General features: G+C 45.8%; 1 protein-coding gene across 3 annotated transcripts in view; it reads left to right on the top strand.

Moving 5' to 3' along the window:
• Positions 1-22,633, top strand: part of Zbtb46 (zinc finger and BTB domain containing 46) — a 91,563-nt gene that overhangs the window by 19,332 nt on the left and 49,598 nt on the right. Inside the window, exon 1 of one of the 3 annotated variants that reach the window (XM_076571414.1) lies at positions 17,827-19,634. The exons of the other annotated variants lie outside the window; for them this stretch is intronic. The gene's annotated coding sequence lies outside the window, so the exon portion shown is untranslated. Of the gene's footprint in view, positions 1-17,826; positions 19,635-22,633 lie in introns of those variants that run through there. 3 annotated transcript variants of the gene reach the window in all.

Raw genomic sequence — 22,633 nt, 5'->3', positions numbered from 1 at the left:
TCACCTTGTTAAACTGATTTCATCTTGTTAAGTGGCTGGCATCTACTTTTTCTTTTGTCATTTTTAAAGATTTTGGGTATGCATTTGAGACAGGTAGTCTATTGAGGTATATATCCTATCAGTACCTTACTATGCAGCCTAACCTAGATTGGAATTCATGATCTTCCTGCTTCCACCTCCGAACTGCTAGGATTTTTAGGTGTGTGTGTGTCACCATGTCTGGCTTTGATCAGCTTTCTTTCTAATAAAATCACTCTGTAGTTTGTGTCAAAGGCCTTGGAGATGCTCACAAACTAGGGGCTTCCAGTAGGAACTTATTCTTGACTAGTTCTGGTAGCCAGAGGGCCAAGGTTAGAGTGTGACAGGATTATTCCCTCTGAGGTCCCTGCCTCTGTGGTTTGCAACGCATCCTTGAGTTCCCCTTTTCTTTTCTTTTTTGTTTTTCGAGACAGGGTTTCTCTGTGTAGCTTTGCACCTTTCCTGGGACTCACTTGGTAGCCCAGGCTGGCCTCGAACTCACAGAGATCCGTCTGGCCCTGCCTCCTGAGTGCTGGGATTAAAGGCGTGTGCCACCACCGCCCGGCCTGAGTTCCCCTTTTCTAAGGATACTAGTCACATCTGATTGGGATTGTCATCTTAGTGTAGCTGAAAGTTTTCCTGTGTCCGACCCAGTCCGCAGCTGCTCAGACCCAAGTAAACATCAGAGACTTATATTAATTAAAATTGCTCGGCCATTAGCTCAGGTTTACTACTGACTAGCTCTTGCACTTAAACTCGGCCCATTTCTGTTAATCTATATGTCTCCATGTGTTCCGTGGCTTTACCTGTGTGCCATTACATGCTGTTCCCTGGACGGTGGGCTGGCATCTCCTGACTTAGCCTTCCTCTACCCAGAATTCTCCTTGTCTGTTTATCCCACCTATACTTCCTGCCTTCCAGCTACTGGCCAATCAGTGTTTTATTAAACCAGTGTACAAAAGCATTATCCCACAATATCTTAGTTTGGTCAAATCTGCAAAACTGTCTTCCCAAAAAAGGCCCCATTCTTAGGTATCAGGGGTTGATTTGAGTAAACTTTTTAGACAGGATTTAAACCATGGCAACAACAAATGTGCTCTCAAAACAGTGTAACCAATAGTCTTGACTCCTCTGCTTTGTGTGGGACCAGGGCACTGCTTCCCTAGGCCTCCTAGCTACACAGTGGTATTGTTTTTACTCTTTGGGGGGCCCTCCACCCAGCTCCCAAATAAATCACACACGGAAGCTTATTCTTAATTATGAATGCCCAGCCTTAGCTTGGCTTAGTTTCTAGCCAGCTTTTCTTAACTTATCCTGACTACCTTTTGCCTCTGGGCTTTTCCTTTTCTATTCCTAAATACCTCTCTTTGTTTCTTACTCCTTGGCTGGCTGTGTAGCTGGGTGCCCGGCCGGCCCCTGGAGTCCTCCCCTTCTCTGGTTCCTTCTCGATCTGTTTCTCTTTCCAGATTTCTCTCTATATATATTCTCTCTGCCTGCTAGCCCCACCTATCCTTTCTCTTGGCCTTGCTATTGGCCAGTCAGTTCTATTAAACCATCAAGTGTTTTAGACAGACACAGTAACACAGCTTCACAGAGTTAAACAAATGCAACATAAACAAAAGTAACACACCTAAATACAGTGGTTACACATTTTCTACCTTCAGTTCTTTTCCTTAGTGCAGAGACTTGGCATCTTGTTTTGTTTCTATCAGTACCTAAAATTGAGTGTTTTGAAATATTCTAAAATGAAAGATTTTAGTATTGAAGGTTTAATGTGAAGAAGGTATTAGGGGTTTTTGTTTTGTTTTTTTGATCCTAAGTGTATGAACGAGCCTGTGTGGTGTTAAGATATGATCCCCGGGCTGAAATGTGGCAGAATGACAGCAGAAGACCGAGCAGGGTAGGGCAGGGTGGGTGGTGAAGCATTCATACTGGGTGTGCTGTCTGCTCAAGGACAGAGTGGCTGGCATGCCTGAGGGCTTCCTGAAACATGAGGCAGTGTCTGGCTACTGGAAGATGTGTCCCATCCTTATCCTTGTACATTGGCAGACCTGATATAATTGAGCCTTTGAACTCAGGTATGGTCTAAAGGAAGAGTTATAGAAGGCTGATTCTAGGCTAGAAGGGGCATCTTCAATACCTTTCTTTTCCATTGCACAAAGCAAAGGAATTTCCCCATAACAATTTCCTTTCAGCCAAAGGAACAGAGCTGGCAATCCCCACTGTGTGGTCCTAGTTAATGTGGCAAGAACAGGGGTCTGTCCTAGGCTTTTCCTTCTTAATCTCTGGGGCCACCTTTCCATGCATCAGAGCCTGAATGAGGATGTTCATGGAGTTGGCCAGTGACTTCCCATGGCTCCAATCTTCATTGAAGTGACAGCATTCAACTGAATTTCCGTCTTGAGGCTAGAGCCCCAACCACCCTTGATACCTGGCAATTCTCTTGTCTCCCAGTACATGCTGACTGCAGTCCTCCTTGTCCTCATTCTGGACTGGTGTGTATTTCTGCCATTTCTATGCTTCCAAACCATACAAGGACAGGGGCTCAAGCAGCTCTTTTGTTCTTACATGCACTGACCCACATGAGATCTGTGGGGCCGTTCTACCTGGCCTTTGCTTTAGCCCCGTTCTCTCCATTAGTGGGAGTCACAGGGAGGGTCACAGTTGGAGGGCCATTCAAGGTTATGAATCTCACAGTGGGGGCTCCTTGGTGGGTCTTCTAAGACCACCCACCACTTTCTGCTGTGGAGCTAGTTCCAGTCTCTCCTGCATCCTCTTCACCTCTGTACTGTCTGGACCCCTCTCAGACTGGCTCTAGCCTTTGCTGGAGTTGGCCTAGCAGATGGGATGGTCTTGATTTCCACCTAGTTTGCTACAGGTTCACCTGCAACATTAGGGCTGTGCGTACCTGGTCGGAGCTGGATTGTGCAGATGAGACCTAGAGCCCCACTCTTGCGCCCAGCCAGATAGTCTTCAATGGACCTGAGCCTGGGGGCTAAAGCAAGTCAGGGGAGAAAATTAAACGAACTCTTGACTGGAAAGAAATATTCCAAACATTTTTAACTAATACTATCATAAGATGATGAGAAAGGAGAAGCAACCTAAGTGGTCTGGGTGGGATGTATCTCCTAGAGAGGATGTATGTAAGGCAGGTTGAGAAGGGAGGAGCAAGGTAGCCCAGGCATGAGAATTCAGGATGGAGCAGAGGGAACTGAGAAAGGGTAGCACCAAGAGAAAGAAGGAAGGGCAAGGAGGGGCCAGTGGCATATGGGGAGGAAGAGTGGGCAGGCATCAGGTACAGGTTTGTTTCAGATCACATTCGCTGCAAAGTGAAAGCAAAGTTCTCCACTGTGCAATAAACTAGTTTCTGTTCCTAGGAGAAAATGTGGGTGAGGCCCCTGTCTCATTGTCTTATGATGGTTAGTCAGTTAATGCATTTGGAGTATTTCCTTCCACTCAGGAATTTATTTAATTCTCATTCTCATTCTCTCTCTCTCTCTCTCTCTCTCTCTCTCTCTCTCTCTCTCTCCCTCTCCCCCTCCTCCCTCTCTCCCTCCCTCTCTCTCCTCTCTCTGTCCTTCTCTCTCCCTCGGGTTAGTTTCAAATTTTGAATCCTTCTGTCTCAGCCTCCTGAGTACTAACTAGGATTACAGGCATTTACTACCATGCCTGGTGCTCATTTAATTTTTTTAGTACAACTGAGAGCAGTAATAATGTGTAGAATTCACTTTATGCAGCAATGCCACATCACTTGCAGTTTCATCTTGTGTTTTCAGAAGAAAAATAAGCCCTCTAAATATCTCAGTGTGTGGAGAGGACTGAGCTAGTCCAGGGCTACTTGGCTCTTGCTGTGAGACATGCAAGACTATATGCAGGGATTTTTTTTTTTTTTTTCTGGGAGAGATTAAGCAGGGCAGCCTTTGCCCTCCCTGGTGTTGGGTAGCTACTTGGTAGGAGTATCGTATGGCTGTCATAAGTGCCCCAAATTGAATTTGTGAGCAAGAGAACTTTCTGCTCTCTTGGTCCTAGAGAGTACATTCATGAAAGTGCTGGGAATTTTGTTCCTGAGCCTGTGGCACAACAGAGTCCTCACAGGATACTCTGTTTTTTCCTTCTCAAAAAGGCATCAATCATGGGATTAGGAGCCCATGCTGATGACCTTACCTAACTAATTACATCTGGATGATCTATTTCCAAATATGGTCAAATTCTGTGGAATGCATACAGGGAGTTTGGGGAGCACAATCCAACCTGTCGCATGACAGCTGCTCCCTTGGATAAGCAAGTACAGAATTATGGCTGAGCAAGAACTTTACAAAACTCAACCTCTGCCAGATGTAGTAGAGCACACCTGTCACTCTGGCACTTGCTAGGTTAAGGTAGGTGGTGGCACATGCCTTTTATTTCAGCGCTCAGGGGCCAGATGTAGGTGGATCTCTGTGAGTTTGAGGCCAGCCTGGTCTGCAGAGTGAGTTCCAGGACAGCCAGGGCTACATAAAGAAACCTTGTCTCAAAAAACAAAAACAAAAAGCCCACCACCACCAACAAAATTGAATGAGTAGGTATTGATGGGGTGTACCTCAGATATGAATATTACCTACTATTCATGAGGCCCTGGGTTCCTAAAAAATGAAACAAAATTTTTTTTATCAGCTATATTGAAGTACCATATATACACAGCTGTAGCAGGAATCTTAAAAGTTCTTATTAATAAAATCAAACCTGAGGCAAGTTATTGGGGTCCATGCTGGTAGATCAGAGAGACAGAACAAGCCACAGCTATCTCACCTCGCCGGATCCTCAGCTGGTCTTGTCTCCTCAGACTGGAGGCCTCTGAGTCCCCATCCAGAATGGGTCTCAGCTGAATTACTGCTCAAAAGCCTGAATGCTTAACCAGCCAAATGCTTCTAGTTTCTGGTCCTCATGCCTTATATATCTTTCTGCTTTCTACCACCACTCCCTGGGATTAAAGGCTGGCTTTCTGGGATTAAAGGCGTGTGTCACCATGCTTGGCTATTTCCAATGTGGCCTTGAACAGAGATCCAGAGGGATTTCTATCTCTGGAATGCTAGGATTAAAGGTGTGAGTGCTACCATTTTCTAGCCTTTGTATCTAGTGGCTGTCTGTTCTCTGACCCCAGATAAATTTATTAGAGTACACAGTATTTTGGGGAACACAATACCACCACATTTCCTCTCTTTTTGTCTAAAATTAAAAAAGCTTATAACTAATACAAGAAAAACTATCTAATAAGTATATACAATATATACAGCCAAAAATTACATTAATGATGTCTAGTCCATTAACATTTGACAGATTCAGATAAAAACTCCATTATATATAGTAACAATGTCCAGTCTAGTAACATTTGATAAACTCAGACCAAAAAAATTTTCATTACTTATCTTATTTAAAACAAGTAGTTCCTTTTTAAAAGTAGATTCCATAATCTCCCTTTTTATATTATATCCATATTCTCTTTTTCCTTTTCTTAATACATTCAGTAGTCTAACTTTTGTCATTTTTATATCTTCCCCTTTTTCTTCAGTGTAGATTCAATGATCTACCTATTTATCCTATTATTTCTTTATCTTTTTTCTCAGAGTAGATTCAATGATCTGTCTCATATCTTATTCTCTTTTTCTTTTTGCTTTCTAGGGGTGAAGATATCTTTAGGGAATCTTGAAAAGAAAATTTTGGGGTTAATTGTCAAGTCCTGTATCATTTGTCCAGTCTTTGCATAAAAGGAAAGTTCAGGGCTTGTTTCAAGTCTTTGTTCAAGTAGTCTGTCAGGCTGGATCATCTCAGCTAGCCATCTCAAAATTGTCCTAAGCAGTTTGTAGTCCAAAGCAGATCTTTCCGTGGTGTTAATCAGCTTAATGGCTTTACCATAGTCCTTTTGAAGATTTCAAAGTTGCTGTTAGGTGTGGTCATGGTTCCATGCAGACTTTTTTTGTGCCTCCTCTGTGGTTTGGAGCAATCACAGTCTGATAAATGTCTGTCTCTCGGAATCATGAACATTCTTCCCTAGAACAGAAAATCTTCACAGCAATTTTTCCCCACCATTTGTCTTGCCAAACTTTTCCAAACTGACCTTTGCTGATGCTTTCTTGTAACACGATGGTCCTGGCAATTCTTCTCTGAACCAGCAGCAGTAAACCCTTCGTCCCAGGTAGCAGCATCACCGCAGTCACCAACACGATGAGAAGGAGCTGGCAATGTGGAGCAGTAGCCACTGTTTCCATGGTCCCACCACTGTTTGTGGTTCAGTCCGGGCCAAAGCTTCTCCCAAGCCTCCTAGGCTGGCCTCAAACTCGGGATCCTACTGCCTCGGTCTCCTTCAGCAAATCCTACCAGTGTGCGCCACCACAACTGGCTGAGGGCAGCTTGGGCCTGAGCTGGGGCTCACAAGGCCACAGGCAAACAGCTTTTTCATGAATTCGTAACACGAACGTTGGGCGCCAGATGTAGCAGGAATCTTAAAAGTTCTTATTAATAAAATCAAACCTGAGGCAAGTTATTGGGGTCCATGCTGGTAGATCAGAGAGACAGAACAAGCCACAGCTATCTCACCTCGCCGGATCCTCAGCTGGTCTTGTCTCCTCAGACTGGAGGCCTCTGAGTCCCCATCCAGAATGGGTCTCAGCTGAATTACTGCTCAAAAGCCTGAATGCTTAACCAGCCAAATGCTTCTAGTTTCTGGTCCTCATGCCTTATATATCTTTCTGCTTTCTACCACCACTCCCTGGGATTAAAGGCTGGCTTTCTGGGATTAAAGGCGTGTGTCACCATGCTTGGCTATTTCCAATGTGGCCTTGAACTCAGAGATCCAGAGGGATTTCTATCTCTGGAATGCTAGGATTAAAAGTGTGAGTGCCACCATTTTCTAGCCTTTGTATCTAGTGGCTGTCTGTTCTCTGACCCCAGATAAATTTATTAGAGTACATAGTATTTTGGGGAACACAATACCACCACACATAGCAAACTGCACTTTCATAAATTGTAATTTGATGATTCTCTGTTTTAGCATACATTTCCTATGAATTTTTTTCATTTTTTCTTCCTCATTTCACCTCAGTCCTGGACACCTATTACCTGCCCTCTGTCCCCAAGCTTTTCCTGAAGCTCTTCTTGTGGAGGGACCTGCCCTCCTTCAGTCTAGCTTCCTCAGCTCAGTACATGTATGCTGGCTACCATCCTTCTGTGGTGGGAACAGGAAGGCTGTGCAGAAAAACCCTTCAGGTGTACAGGCCTATACTAGGGTCACAGGCATCCCTTCCATCGCTGCGCAGGATCTGTTGATGGATGTCCTCCTGTGTCTTGTCTGTCCACCTCTCACTGGGCATTGGGGCTGTTTTCAGATGCAACTGTTGAGTGGAACTGTCATTTGTGCATGTGTTTTTTGAGTCATCCTCAGATTTCATTGTTCCTGACCATAAGTCATGCTCATGTAGCATTGGGCATTTTTGTTGTTGTCTGTTTTGATAATGGTTTTTTGTTTTGTTTTGTTTTCCTGAGACAGGGTTTCTTTGTGTAGTTTTGGTGCCTATCCTGGATCTCACTCTGTAGCTCAGGTTTGGCCTTGAACTCACAGAGATCCACCTGGCTCTGCCTCCCGAGTGCTGGGATTAAAGGTGTATGCCACCATGCCCGGCTATTAATGACATTTTTAAGCAAAATGTTTTTGTTATTGTTATTACTATCATCATCATCATCATCATCATCATCATCATCATCATCATTATTTTATAGCACTGGAGATTGAGTCCAAGGCCTGGAAGAACATGCTGAGCAAGCTTAATCCCCAGTACTTAAATGAAATTTCAAATAAAATGTTTAAACTGAGGTATGGAAGTTAAGTCAGAAGTGAGAAAAAAAGTGAGGTGAAGTTTGAATGTGGCCAAAGAGTTTGATGTTTGAGAGGAATGTTCACATATGAAGTGTCATTGAAAACAACAGAGACTTTTCATGAATATACTCACGGAAAAGAGCCTGAAATTATGGCTTCTGATGCACTGTTGGAGGCCAGCCAGTAGGGGGCGACTTGAAGTTGCAGATCCTGAATCTCGAGGTCACCAGCTCTGAGTGTGAAAGCACATAGAACCAGCGTGTTGGGATATGCAGAAACACTCAGTCTAAATAGATTTATTGGGAAGGAAGAATCCAGGAGAGTGGCTGCCCTGGGTGAGAAACTGCAGCAAACTGGGTACAGACCTCATATAGGGTTTCTGGGGGCAGGGGAGCTGTGGCAGAGCTTTCCAGGGTGGCTTGGGATTGCTGGATTTTTGTGGTCTGATTCTTGGGATTGGTAGGATTCTGTGCTTAGGGGTTGGTGGGATTCTGCAACCTAACTCTGGAGCAAGCTCAGGGATTGGTGCCATTTCAAACCCTGGTGCTGGGGTCAAGTCAGGGGCAGGGTGTTGTGGTATTGTATTCCCCCAAATATTGTGCATACTAATAAACTTATCTGGGGTCAGAGACAGAGCAGCCACAATATTAAACATAAAGGATAGGCAGTGGTAGCACACGCCTTTAATCCTAGCATTCCAGAGGCAGAAATCCATGTCTTCAAGGATACAGACAGGCATGGTGACTCATCATGCCTTTAATCCCAGAAAGCAAGCCTTTAATCCCAGGGAGTGGTGGTACAAAGCAGAAAGGTATATGAGGCGTGAGGACCAGAAACTAGAAGCATTTGGTTGGTTAAGCTTTCAGGCTTCTAGCAGCACAGTTCAGCTGAGAGCCATTCGGACACGAGGACACAGAGGCTTTCAGTCTGAGGAAACAAGACAAGCTAAGGATCCGGTGAGGTGAAGTTGGCTGTGGCTTGTTCTGGTTCTCTGATCTTCCAGTTTACCCCAATACCTGGCTCAGGTTTGATTTTATTAATAAGAATTTTTAAGATTCATGCTACAGGGTGTTTTTCCTTGGTCCAGGTCTTGGGTCTAATCAGGGGCAGGGTATTTCTTCCTTGGCCCTTTTTACCCTACATCCCTCCCCTCTTTTGTTTATTAATAAACAATGGGGGATTGGAAGGGGGACAATACTATCATTAGACTACTTCTTGCTGGCTGGGGGTGTTGAGGTCTTTGGGGCAATCCTGATCTTCACTGTCAGGATGTAACTGGTGCTTCAGGTCTCCAGCTCTGTAGCTCAGGGCTGATAATCCTGTAATAGTAACTGGTTAAAAGAGTGGTTAGAAATCTTCTGGATCTGTTGTTGAAGATATCTAGACAAGTTTCTAAGGCATGGTGCAGCTATTAGGGTTAAGAAAAGGAGGAGAAGAGGGGTTAAGAAGGGCAGCATCCAGTTTCATATTGGACTATCAGTGATCCACTGGCTAGAGGCATCAAGCTGTTTCTTACATTTTTGAAGATCTGTCTGAAGTTGTCAGATCTTATCTTTTACTATACTTGATTGGTTAACATAGAAGCAACATTCTTCCCTGAGGAAGAGACAAAAGCTACATCTCTGCTGCTAATAAATCTAATCTTCACCAGTTTGTAGTACTATGGTGGCCAGCAAGTCTATTTGGCACTGGAGGGTTAGGATGGTCTGAGCCACCTGTTGAAGATCCTGGTGAACTGTGAGGAAAGCCAATGGTAAATAGCCAGGGAGACAGTCGATCCTGCTGCTCCAGTGGTGACACTAACAGTTATGTCCAGGGCTGCTAGAAAGGGTGTGACCTGAATTGCTTGTTTCTCATGCTGTGCTGCTGTAAATGCACTGATGGGAATTGGCAAGGGTTCCCCCCCAGCTTTGGAAAAAGGAACACTAAGGCACAAGTGCCAGACCACCTAGCTAGTAGGCAGTGATATACTTGATTGCCAAAGAGAATCGAGGCATTGTGAATGTTTGAACATAGGAGCTGGGTGGTAGTACTAAGTAAGGGTTGGGGTATTATTACAATCTGTAGAATCCAGTGTGTGCACAAAGTGTATTCCTGAGGAGTTAGAGCAGTCTGTGTGAGAAAGATGTGGAAGAGATAAGGGGAGGTAATAATATTTGGCTCAAAGCAATTAACAAGCGTTGAGGTGAGAGAATCTAATAAGACAATGGGTGAGGCCACAGATGGTGGTTGTGAGTTTGACCCAGGAGGGACATACAACCAGCATTCTTCAAAGCAGTCAGGCAAAGTGTTACTCAATAGCTGATATCAGAGGTTAAGATCTGAAATAAGAGATAGTATGACAGGGAGGTGGGATCAATATCATCAAAAAGGGGTGATATTAGTGATGTAAGGACCTTTGAGGAGTTTTAAAACACTTCTTCTACCGTGTGTATACCTAGGGGTCGAGAGAGTGGTATGTGTACCCTCTGTATTTTAGGCGTGCCTGATTGGTAGCTGTGATAAATGCTATAGTCAAGTTTATCAATGAACTCTGGCTCCCTTTTGGGATTCCATAGGTCCTTAATTAGGATAAAAGATCATCCATTCTACATAAAAGGTAGAACACCTTCCTGAATGTGCATCATGTCTCCTATAGGACCAATAAGAGCAGCCTACATCCAGCCAACATCGACAGTCGTCTCAGTTTGATCACAGAGAAAGAAGGAACAAGGGCCAGGTGCTTTAGAAGTTGATTTAGGTGTCACAGGGATAAGTATCTCCTTTTGGCAACCTGCTGGTGAGCAGTCTCCAGACCCCACCATGTGAGTGGTCTGGTTGAACCAGTAAGTATAGTTTAACAATAGCACAGAAGGAAAAGAAATGGGAAGCATTTCCCATCACCCTAAGAACTTTGATTCACACAACACTTCCTCGGAGCCTCTTACTCGAGCTTTGACATCCCCAGGCCTTTGTAACACTTTCTTGGACTCTTATTGCAACTGGGCGAATTTTTACCAATAGCCTCTCCTGGGCCTTCTTTAGGAATTTCAGTCCTGCCACACAGTGCCAAGTCTCAGTTGCTCTCCATGACCCCTTCATGTCTTTTTAAAACTAATCCACCTAAGTGACCCTTATATTAAAAAGTTTGGCTGCCAACATGAGGAACATTCCTTTATGAGTACATGGAGGTGCAGCTTTAATACCTTGTTAAACAAGCATTGCTTTTTCAATTCTATCATTTATGATTCTTGTTTTCAGGACAGGAATTATCATACAAAAATAGAGAAAAGGGGCATCGGTGATAAGCTCCAGTGCAGGAGAGACGATAGGGGAGTTAGAGGGAAATGAATCAGCCTTTGATAGCCTGGTTTGGAGTAACTTCCTGACCCTGTTAGGACAAGCTGTTGGTTAGAGGTGTGGATCTCTTGGACAATAAACATCCGTAAGTAAGAGCAACCTCAGACAGGTGTAGATAAGGAGAAATAGAGAAGAAAGCAAGTTTAGATATAAAAGACTTTTGGGTCATTTGTGCAGTGGCAGAAGTTGCCATCATTGAAAATGAAGCATGCCAGTTTTGGGCATTTGAACTGTACTGAGGCCAGAGTGAGGCTTTAATAAAATCAGAGTCCATGAAGAAAGAGAGGAAGGGTCGCAAAATGAACTCAGCTGGCGGGAGTTTCTTTAAGTTCCAAGTGGTAGCAGGGAGACAGGAGGGACTGGGTTGCAGAGGCTCAGATGGTCTTAAGGAAGCTGTGGGGCTTAGCAGGCAGTTCCTATGGGGAGGAGGCCAGGAAACAGGAGGGAGCCTTCCAATACAGGGAGAGGAGCAAGTATCTTGCTCACATGCTGGGGCCCCAGATGATGTTATAGGCTCCAGGAGCCAGACAGGACATTTACCAAGTAGGCAAGGAGAGATGGATGGTTAGAGAAGGTGGAGGGAAAAAGGAGCTAAAGAATTTGGAACCAAATATGATCGGTGGTAGAAGCCAGCAGAAACAAATGATCTGTATACATTTTAAGAGTCAAATCGGCCGGGTGGTTGTGGCCCACGTCTTTAATCCCAGCACTCGGGAAGCAGAGCCAGGCGGATCTCTGTGAGTTTGAGGCCAGCCTGGTCTACTGAGAGAGAGATCCAGGAAAGGCACAAAGCAGAGAACCCTGTTTTGGGAAAAAAACAAAAAAACAAAAACAAAAACAAAAAAAGTCAAATTGGCTGGGCAGTGGTGGCGCAGGCCTTTAATCCCAGGCAGAGGCAGGGGGATCTCTGTGAGTTCCAGGCCAGCCTGGTTTCCAAAGCGAGTTCCAGGAAAAGAGCAAAGCTACACAGAGAAACCCTGTCTCGAAAAACCAAAAAAAAAAAAAAAAAAAGAGTCAAATCGGATGGTATACTACTCAGCAGAGAAAAACAATGACATCATGAGATTTGCAGGCAAATAGATGGATCTAGAAAAAGTCATCCTGAGTGAGGTAACCCAGACTCAGAAAGACAAACATAGTTATGTACTCACTCATAGGAGGATACTAGAGGTAAAACAAAGATGACTAGACTGCTACTCACAACTCCAGGGAGGCTACCTAGAAAACAGGACCCTAAGAAAGACACAGGGATCGCCCAACGACAGAGAAATGGATGAGATCTACATGAACAACCTGGACGTGAGTGGGGGTAATGAAGGGCAAGGTTCAAGGGAAAGAGAGCTTAGGGGAACGGGAGATCCCAGCTGGATTAAGAACAGAGATGGAGAACAAGGAATAAAAGACCATGATAAATGAAGATCACATGAGAATAGGAGGAAGCAAAGTGCTAGAGAGGTCCCCAGAAATCCACAAAGATACCTCCACAATAGACTACTGGCAATGGTTGAGAGAAAGCCCGAACTGACATAATCTGGTGATAGGATGACCAAACACCCTAACTGTCGTGCTAGAAATCTCATCCAATGACAGAGGGAAGTGGATGCAAAGATCCACGGCCAGGCCCCAGGTGGAGCTCCAGGAGTCCAGTTGGCGAGAAAGAGGAGGGATTGTATGAGCGAGAATTGTTGAGACCAAGGTTGGAAAAAGCACAGGGACAAACAGCCAAACTAATGGAAACACATGAACTATGAACCAATAGCTGAGGAGCCCCCAACTGGATCAGGCCCTCTGGATAAGTGAGACAGTTGATTAGCTTGAACTGTTTGGGAGGCATCCAGGCAGTGGGACTGGGACCTGTCCTTAGAGCATGAGGTGGCTGTTTGGAACCTGGGGCTTATGCAGGAACACATTGCTCAGCCTGGGAGGAGGGGACTGGACCTGCCTGGACTGAATCTACTAGGTTGAACTGAATCTCCAGGGGAGTCTTCGCCCTAGAGGAGATGGGAATAGGGGGTGGGCTGGGGGGAAGGGGGGTGGAGGGGGGAGGACAGGAGAATCCATGGCTGATATGTAAAATTAAATTATAAAATTTTTAAAAAAGGCCAAAAAAATAAATTAAAAAAGAGTTAAATTGGCAACTTAAGTCAGCTTAAATTGAAATATTAAGAAGTGGGTACTATGGGGAGAAGGGAAACTACTGCTGGGTTAATAAGTCAGAGATCCTGAAGCAAAGGGGTAGGTTCCTTTGGTTTATAGCTTCGAGTATGAGGGTATTAAAGAGAGAAGTGGGGAACAGAAGATTCTTTCTTAGATGTCAGAGATGGGAGATTTATGAGGCTTTGGAGAGAGGGTGGGTATTGAGCCTGGGTTACATATTTGTTGGGGTTTTGTAGTTGAATGATGACGGAAGTGATGTTTGACTATAGAGAGGTTTAGGGTGTCCCATACACAGGGATCTATCTGAGAGGGCTGTAAGGGGAAAGGTGTGTCAGGTTGTGTGGTTTTGAAGAGAAGGAGGAGGGGAATGGCTGGTGAGCCTGGGGTCAAGCGGATGTGAGAAGCAAAAGGAATAGAGACTCCCACTTTGGCTAGGAGGTCCCTTCCCAGCAAGGGGATGGGACAGGTTGGCACCGTTAGGAAGGAATGGGTAAGGGGGATACCCTTCAAGATACGGCTGAGTGGTGGGGTTTCGTGACCCTGATAAGGCTGTCCCCCACTCCAACAATAGAGGAATGAGGAGAGGTGGGTCCCCAGGACTCCATCAGAACTGAAGAAGTGGGCCCAGTGTCCAGAAAGAAGGAGATGGATCGCCCTGATCCTGTGATAACCACCTGAGGCTCGCTGTCTGAGATTGCTGTGGCCAGGCTAAGGGAGCCCGGGTCCCCTCAGTCGTTCACGGCCAAACCAAGGAGGTCAGATGAAGGGTGGTTTGGGCTTGATTTTTCTCATGCCTCGAGGGACATGGGGACAATCAACACCCCAGTGTCCTTGGGTTCAGACAGGTCCAGGTCCAGTGACCCTCCTGACCACATTTAAAATGAGGACACAGAGGTCCTTGGGCTTTAGGAGACCAGGGAGTCTGGGCTTTTGCTTTGGCCAGTTGAGAGGCCTTAACCATCCATCATCAGGTATTTTTGTTTTGGGGCTTTTTTATCTCTCCCGTGGTACACCTTGAAGGCCACGGTTTTAAGAATTCTACCTGGAGTCAGGGATCCTCTCTCTAGATGTTTAAGTTTGGTCTTAATATCAGGGAAACTCTGGGAAAAGAAGTAGTTCATAAGGAGTTGCTTCCCATCTGGGGTCTTAGGGTCCAGACTGGTATATTGTAAGAGGGCCTTTGTAAGGCAGCCTTAGGAATTGAAACGGGTTTTCATGACTTTCCTGGGTAACCCCTTGGTCTTTTTCATAATTTACCACCTTAAGGGCAGTCTTGTGGAGACCAGCCAGCCAGGAGGCTAGTTAAAAATCAATTCCTAGCTGGGATGTCCCATGGAATGTTGTAATTCCATTCAGGGTCCTGGTTGGGGACTTCCCTACCCTCAAATGGATGGGTGTTGTCAGTTTGGTGGATTTCATCTGCATGGGCCCTAGCCTGGTCCCAGACTCACCTATACTCTCCTGGGAAAAGATTGTTGGTGAGAATCGTATAAACATCATGGAAAGTGAGGGTTTAAGATTGGGTAATATATTGGATACCTAATTGGTTTTCATAGAGCAAGGCCTTTTATGTGATAGTTGAGTACTCTGCTTTAACAACACATACTCAGTCCTGACTGGGTGGGCAGCATGTTGCTGAGGAGGGAGAAAGGAAAATCAGAGAGGCTAGAGAAGAAGAGAAGGGGCTGCTGGTTGAGGCTGATAAGTGGGGAGGTTCTCTAGTATGATAGAAAATAGTGGAGGAATCATCTGGTTTGGGCTTCATAGCTAGGAGTTGTTTCCTTCTTGGTTGGTTTATCCCAAAATGGCATCACACCACATGTTTCCTTTAAGATTACCTAAGTATAGATTTTTAACTATCAACCCCAGTATTACAGATTTTTCAGATTTGTAACTGTATCCAATATGCTTATATTTGGTGTTGTGACTCAGATAGGCACTCCTGGTGCCTGTGCTCCCCCTCATGGTCTGAGCCACACTGGGATCCTATCCCTCATCTTCAGTCCACCCTCAACAGACTCATCTTCCGGCTCACTGATCGCTCAGCACCCCATCCACCAGCAGCAGTTGGGTAAGCTTCCCCTTTGGTTGGTGTAAACGTTTCTCTGAGTCCAAGGAAGTGACTGTTGAGTGTCTGGTACCCCTCTGGTATTCTTGGGATGGAGGCACCCCCAGCCACGGTCTTTAAGGCTATGGCTGGCCCTCTTTACCTGACTCCATCCCACCACCCTCAGCGCTGCAATCCTGCAGGTTCCTCAGGCCCAACAGGGCTACTGCACCCCTTCCTGCCCTCTTCTCCCATCTGAAGCTGCCTGTAATCCCACAGCTCATCTAGGCCCTTGTGGCTTTTGCGACCCCATCCCCAACCCTTTCCTGTGGGTGAGACAACCCCCCCCTTAGAGCTTAGTTTTCATCTTCACCTTCTAGCCTCTTCGAAAGCCCTGGTACCAAGTACTGAGTTTCCCCTCTGGGAAACTTAGCTAGGCTAAGTCCTGCTGAATGGCTTGATCCTCATTTGGTCCTCTCTGAACCCACGACTACTAGCTGCGGTGACACTTTCCTTCTTCTCTCTCTTCCATGGGAGTGGTGTCTCCTATACCCTCTCCCTGGGATGCCTCTACACCTGGTACCCGACCTGGAGGGCCCTAAACTTATTCACTTTTGCAGTCGAATTTGACCTCAGTATCCCTTATAATCAATCCAAATGGCCGCCTAAAGGCACCCTAGGTCCCAATTTTATTCAGGACGTTTACAAAAACTGCGAGCAATTGGGGAAATGGAAAAGTATTTCCCTTTCTCTACATTCAAGCTTTCTCTTTTCTGCACTCCAAGCCCATTTTGTTTTTCTTCTGGGTCCCCCACCTTCTTCTGTGTAAATGTCCTGTCTTTTAAGTTACCATTGATGGGTCTGTAAGCTTGTTGCACAGTGGGAGCTGGAAGTGAGACCCAATGGAGAGAAAAAGGAGAAAAAGGACAGCTACACCATGCACACACCTGGCACACACTCCTTCCTGGCTAGTGATCTCTCAGTTCCTTCTTTCAGTGTTCTCTGTGTCTAGGGCTCAAAAATTTCCTGTCTTTAAGTCTTCTTTCCTAAACTTACTGGATTAAGTTTTACAGGGTGTCTTTTAGGTATGAATGACATTAGACTGTTGCTTTATGCTGTCCTGCTTAAATTAAAAGCTGGCTCTAGGGTTGGGGTATGGCTCCTCATCTTCTAGACCCAAGCATGCTTCTTTAAAACATTTCCTCCAAAATCTCTGCCCTATATCAGGCAAGCCACATGCTATGTGACAGAGAAAGGAGAGCAAAACAAAATAAAGGGACAGACTATTCCCAATGGGGACTATTGCTACTCTTCTCATAGACTTTTGGTTTTGTTCTAACTCTCTAAGGCTTTTGTTAAGGCATAAGTCTTACCTCAAAAGAGACCCTGTCTCAAAAACAAACAAACAACAAAAACCTGAAGTATCTTGAAGTGAATGAACTGTGGCTAAAGTATCAGAATTCATAGGGAAAGCAAAGCCCCTGAGGTTTTTGATACTTCTGTATCATTTGTGCAGTGTGGTAGCATCCATCCCAAACAGTTCCTTGTCTCCGCAGCTCTTGGACCCTTTCTTATAGTGACGTGGCATCAGTGTCCCTTGTGGTAAGGAGCTCCCCTGTGCTCCTGCATAGCAGCATGGGTTCTTCTAGGTGAAGGGAGGTTGTCCGTCCACAAGGTGTGTCTCATGAGTAGACCCCAGGGCAGGTCTCTGTCCTCCTTTCCATAGAGATGTAGGAAGCTTAGCCTGTGGTCAGCTTCCCACTTGTCTCCCAGGTGCTCAGTGAAAGAAGCTTCCAGTTCCAAAACACAGCTGCCAACAAGCTACTGGAAGCAGATGACCAGCTGCCATAATGCTTCTGCTCTGAAGTTGACATAACACCCACAAATGTTCTTTTGATGTTGAGAGATTATATAAATATCATCACTTTACCCCTTTAGTTATAACTGACTCTTTTCCTGTGGTGGTTTGAATAGGATGGCCCCGTGGACTCGTGTGTTTGAATGCTTGGCCTTTAGGGAGTGGCACTGTTAAGAGGTGTGGTCTTGTTGGAATGGGTGTGACCTTATTGGAGGAAGTATGTCACTGTGTGGGCGGGCTTTGAAGTCTCATATGCTCAAGCTATGCCCAGTGTGGTATGAGTTCACTTCCTGTTTCCTGTAGATCAAGATGTAGAACTCTTTTTTTAATTTTAATTTTAATTTTTAAAAATTTTATAATTAATTTAATTTTACATATGAGCCACGGATTCCCCTGTCCTCCCTCCTCCTGCCCCCCCATCCTCCCCCCAATCTACCTCCCCATTCCCACCTCCTCCAGGGCAAGGACTTCCCTGGGGATTCAGCTCAGTGTGGTAGAACTCTTTTTTTTTTTTTTTTTTTTTTTTTTTTTTTTTTTTTTTAAGATTTATTTATTTATTATGTATAAAGCATGTATGACTGCAGGCCAGAAGAGGGCACCAGATCTCATTACAGATGGTTGTGAGCCACCATGTGGTTGCTGGGAATTGAACTCAGGACCTCTGGAAGAGCAGTCAGTGCTCTTAACCTCTGAGCCATCTCTCCAGCCCGTGGTAGAACTCTTAACTATCTTTCTAGCACCTTGTCTGCCTGAATGTGACCTTGCTCCTGCTATGACAATAATGGACAAAACCTCCGAAACTATAAGCCAGCCCCAATTAAATGTTTTCCTTTATACAAGTTGCTATGGTCCACTACTGCTGGGCCTGTGCCAATATGGGTGGCCTTCGCTGCCACCTGGGGCCATGGTGACAACCAGACCCAGGCTGCTACTGAGGACCATGTCTGGGTCCATGGTCCTATCACAGCTAAGGTCTTTGTTGATGTCCATGGCCCATGTTGCCATGAAGCCTGGGGTCTGGGCCACAGTCTGTGGCCTTGGAGTCTGGGGGCCATGCTACAGCAGGGGCCATACAGATCTGCATGGCCTGTACTTCCACTTGGGGCCATGGTGTCATCTTGGCCCAGGCCACTGCCGAAGGCCGTGCCTGGGTCTGTGGCCCTATAGTGGCCAGGGTCTGGATTGATGTATGTGGCTCCTGTTGTCACCGAGGGCCATGAGTATGCCCAGGGTCAGGTCAGCCACCTGAGTCCAGGTTGGTACCCGAGGACCATGATGCATGCAGGTCTAAGTGGCCTACGCTGATAACCGATGCTATGGTAATGTCCAAGTGAGAGCTGCAGTTGAGGGCCATGTCTGGGTCCATAGCCCTACTGTAGCCAGGGTCTGCACTGATGTCCGAGGCTCCTGTTACCATCTAAGGCCGTGCAGACACCTGAGGTCTGGGGCCATGTTGGTGTCTTAGGGCCACACTGCTGCTGGGGCCTGTGCCAATCTGAGTGGCCTGCACTGCCACCTGGGGCAAGGTGACATCCAGACCTGGCTGCTGGCCAGAACCATGTCTGGGTCCATGGTCCTACTGTGACTGAGATCTGTGCTGAAGTTCAAGTCCCATATTATCACCAAAGGTCATATAGACGCCCTGGTGGTACCTGGGGCCATGCTGCTGCCAGAACCATCCCAACCTTAATGGCCAGTGCTTCCACCCAGAGCCAGGATGTTGTCCGGGCCCAGGCTGCTGTCCCATGTCTGGGTCTGTGGTCCAGCTACAGCTGGAATCTGTGTTGATGTCTGTGGTCCATCACCTCAGGGAGCCTTAGGAACCACGCAAAATGAAATCAGAGGGCCATGCTGAGCCGGCCCTGCCCTTTGCTGGCTCAGGGAAAGCTGGCCTTGATTCTCGATGGACACTGCAGCAAGAGAGCTGGCACTTGCACTCAGAAGAGATGGCCCCACCCCTCACCACAGGTGAGGGCAAACTGACCCTGAGGGCTTGGGCATAGGGGAGCTGACTCTACCCCTCACCTGAGGCGAGTGGCCCCAGTGGCCTGGACTGGCCAGCTCAGCTACTACCCAGGACCACAGCTGGGCCCTGGGTTGACCCACCCTAACAGCTACTCCTTCTAGGACCTGCTGGAGCTTGTGAAGGAACTGGTCCTGTGTAACAATACCTGAAGGATCTCCAAGACTCGGGGCAGCCAGAGGACATCCCAGAGAAATTCCAGTGGTCTTGAACCAGACCAGTGACTCACTGCAATCAACAATTTCTAGTAATTTGCTGGTAAAGCTGATAGGACAGAAGGACACACTCTATGACACACTGAGCACCCCAATGCCACCAGGATGAATGAAGAGGTGTTGGAGAGGTGGGAAAGAAGAAGTGAAGAGTTTTGTTTGTTTACTTGCTTGCTTGTTTTGTTTTGCAGGAGTGAGGGGAGGATATGGGAGGACCTGGAGGTGAGCAGAACTGGGGTGCATGATACGAAACTCCCAAAGAATCAATAAAGAAGTTAAATTTAAAAAAAAGTTGCTGTGTTCATGGTGTCTCTTCACAGCAATAAAACATCTAAGACATCTACTAGATGAAAATTTATAGCTTTTCTTACCACAAAATCTATGAATATATTGCTGGTTTTAAGCTTCCTGATTGGATAATAATTTATTCAGTAATTTGAAGTTTATATTGAAATTAATTTAGAAATGCAAACCCTAGGAGGAAGTAGTTGTTTTTGCTAAAGAAAGATATAATTCAATTTATTCCCCCATTTCTTTGCCCTTCCTCTCTTTCTGTGCTGGAAAGGGAACACAGGGTCTCAAACATGCTAAGCATCTGCTCTACCACTAAGTCCCCAGCCCTGAGAATCCATGTATGGAAGATGGAAAGATAGCTCAGCAGTTAGGGGTAGATAGTACTCTTTCCCAGGACCCAAGTTTGATTTCTGGTACCCACATCAAATAGCTTAACAACTGTCTGTAACTCTAGCTCTAGCAGATCAAGGATCTAATCCTATCTTCTAGACTCCAAAGAACACATGGACTCACATGTGCATGTTCTCCATTTTGAAAAAGAATCTATTTAGTAAGTATGAAAGAGAGCTATTTCTCATATAAAAAATAATTACGGGGTAGGTGTGGTGCCATATGCCTTTAATCCCAGCATTCGGGAGGCAGAGGCAGCCAGGTTTCTGTGAGTTTGAGGCTAGCTTGGTCTAAATAGTGAGTTTCAGGACAGTCAGGGCTATAAAGTGAGATCTTGCCTAAAATAAATAAATAATGAAACATTACTTCCTGGTTTGAATGTAGGGTACATGACATTTCTGATGTCCCTTATCACTTGGCTGTCACTTTCTACAGACTATAGGCATTCGCTGATACTAATTAGTTTAGGGATTGTTTTATTCTATTTGAAATGAGATTTGGTTCCTCCTTCAACATCAGTTAATCTGGGGATGGTAGAGCCCCATGTGAAGAATAAAGATAATAAAGGGATGATATCTGGAAGTGACATCTGCCCCCAGTGCTCTAGTGAACTCAGGGTGAAAACTTGCTCAGTCTGTGAGCACACATTCCCTGTGGCTAGTCCTGAACCTGGGATCACGACCTTCTTGGTTACTTGTTGGGGAACATTTGGCATTCATGCCAGTGTAGTAGGGTTGATGTACAGTAGGAACAGTTTAAGCACCAGCCTTCAAGTCTAGAGAAAGATAGGATAAGGAAGATATTCTTGTTCAGAGGCATAGCCTCAGTACCTACACAGTGCTCTTCAAGATAAGGAGATAGTCTAGTGGGATGTCACTGGGAGCTTGGGCTGACTCTTGTGGACTCTGCAAATGTACTTGTCCTACCACCAGCAGAAGGGAGACAGAAGAGGGTGGGACAGTCTACCTACACCCTCAGGTCAGATGAGAAGAAGTGTAGGGACCTTACTATGAGAAAGGGACTGGAGGTGGGGACCATAGCAGTGTGAGGGAAAGGAAGGAACTGTTTCCTGCCTTTATTTGCCCAGCCTGCAAGATGGAACACAGAGTTACTGCTTCTCCTTGAGGATATTTGATAGGTCATTTCACGTGGTGGCTTGGGGAGGGTACAAGTGTTGACACACATTTCAGTTAGTCAAGAAAAGGATGCTGGACCTGGTGGTACATATCTGTGATCCCAGCTCTCAGGAGGCTGAAGCCAGAGGACCTGAGAGTTTGAGGCCATCTTGAACTACATTGTGATACCCTTTCTCAAAAACTGAAGATTAAAGGTGTGCACCACTACCACCCATTTCCTGTCAAGTGAAAGATAATCATGCTACAATCCACAGATCCAGAGAGGCCAAGTAACAAGGAGAGCTTAAGGGTAGGAGGTGCATAGATCTACCTGGGAAGGGGAAATAGAAAAGATCTTGCAGGTGAGGACCAGGTTAGGGAGGGGTAGTGGGATGGAAGGAGAGAGTACTGGGAGAGACTACCGGAATTGGGGGGCATTTCAGGGGCAATGTGGAAACCTTGTATAATGGAAACTCCTTGGAATCTATGAAGGTAACCTGAGCGAAGACTCCTAGTAATGGGGGATATAGAACCTGAACTGGCCATCTTCTATAACCAGGCAAGGCTTCTTAAGTGGTGGGACTGGGACATCAACCCAGCCACAAAACCTTCAACATAACAATTTGTCCTGTCTGCAAGATGTGCTGGGGTAATGGTGGCACAGAACTTGTGGGAGTGGCCAACTAATGACTGGTCCGACCAGTGGCCCATGCCACGAGAGGGAGCCCACGCCTGACGCTGCCTGGATGGCCGGGAACCAGAGGCTGAATAGCCCAGAGACCTAGGATAGAACCAAACACGACTGGGGAAAAAAAAAGTCAACAAAATATTCTGCTATACTCCTAGACCAGAGCCTAGCCCAGTGGTCGTCAGACAGGCTTCATCAAGCAATTGACAGGAGCAGATGCAGAGACCCACAGCCAAACATTAAGTGGAGCTCAGAGAACCCTGCAGAAGAGGGGCTATGAAGGATTGTAGGAGCCAGAGGGGTCAAGGACATCATAAGAACACAGCCTACAGAGTCAACTAAGCAGGGCTAATAGGGGCTCAAGAGACTAAAGCAACAATCAGGAACCTATACAGGTCTGAACTGGGTCCTCTGCATATATGTTATTGTTGTGTTCTTGTGTGACTTCTAACAGTAGGAGTGGGGTGTGTCTGACTCTTAGCCTGCTCTTGGGACCCTTTTCTTCCTTCTGGGTTGCCTTCTCCAGCTGTGATATGAGGGTTTGTGCCTAGTCTTGTAACTTGTTAAATGGTGTTTGGTTGATGTCCCTGGGAGGCATGCTCTTTTCTGAAGGGAGATAAGGAGTGGATCTGGGGGAGAGGGG

Source organism: Peromyscus maniculatus, chromosome 4 (assembly GCF_049852395.1).
Source record: "Peromyscus maniculatus bairdii isolate BWxNUB_F1_BW_parent chromosome 4, HU_Pman_BW_mat_3.1, whole genome shotgun sequence".
In the NCBI taxonomy this organism is placed as follows: Eukaryota; Metazoa; Chordata; class Mammalia; order Rodentia; family Cricetidae; genus Peromyscus; species Peromyscus maniculatus.
The sequence above is the reverse complement of the archived record's forward strand: the minus strand, read 5'-3'. Positions and strand labels throughout refer to the sequence as shown.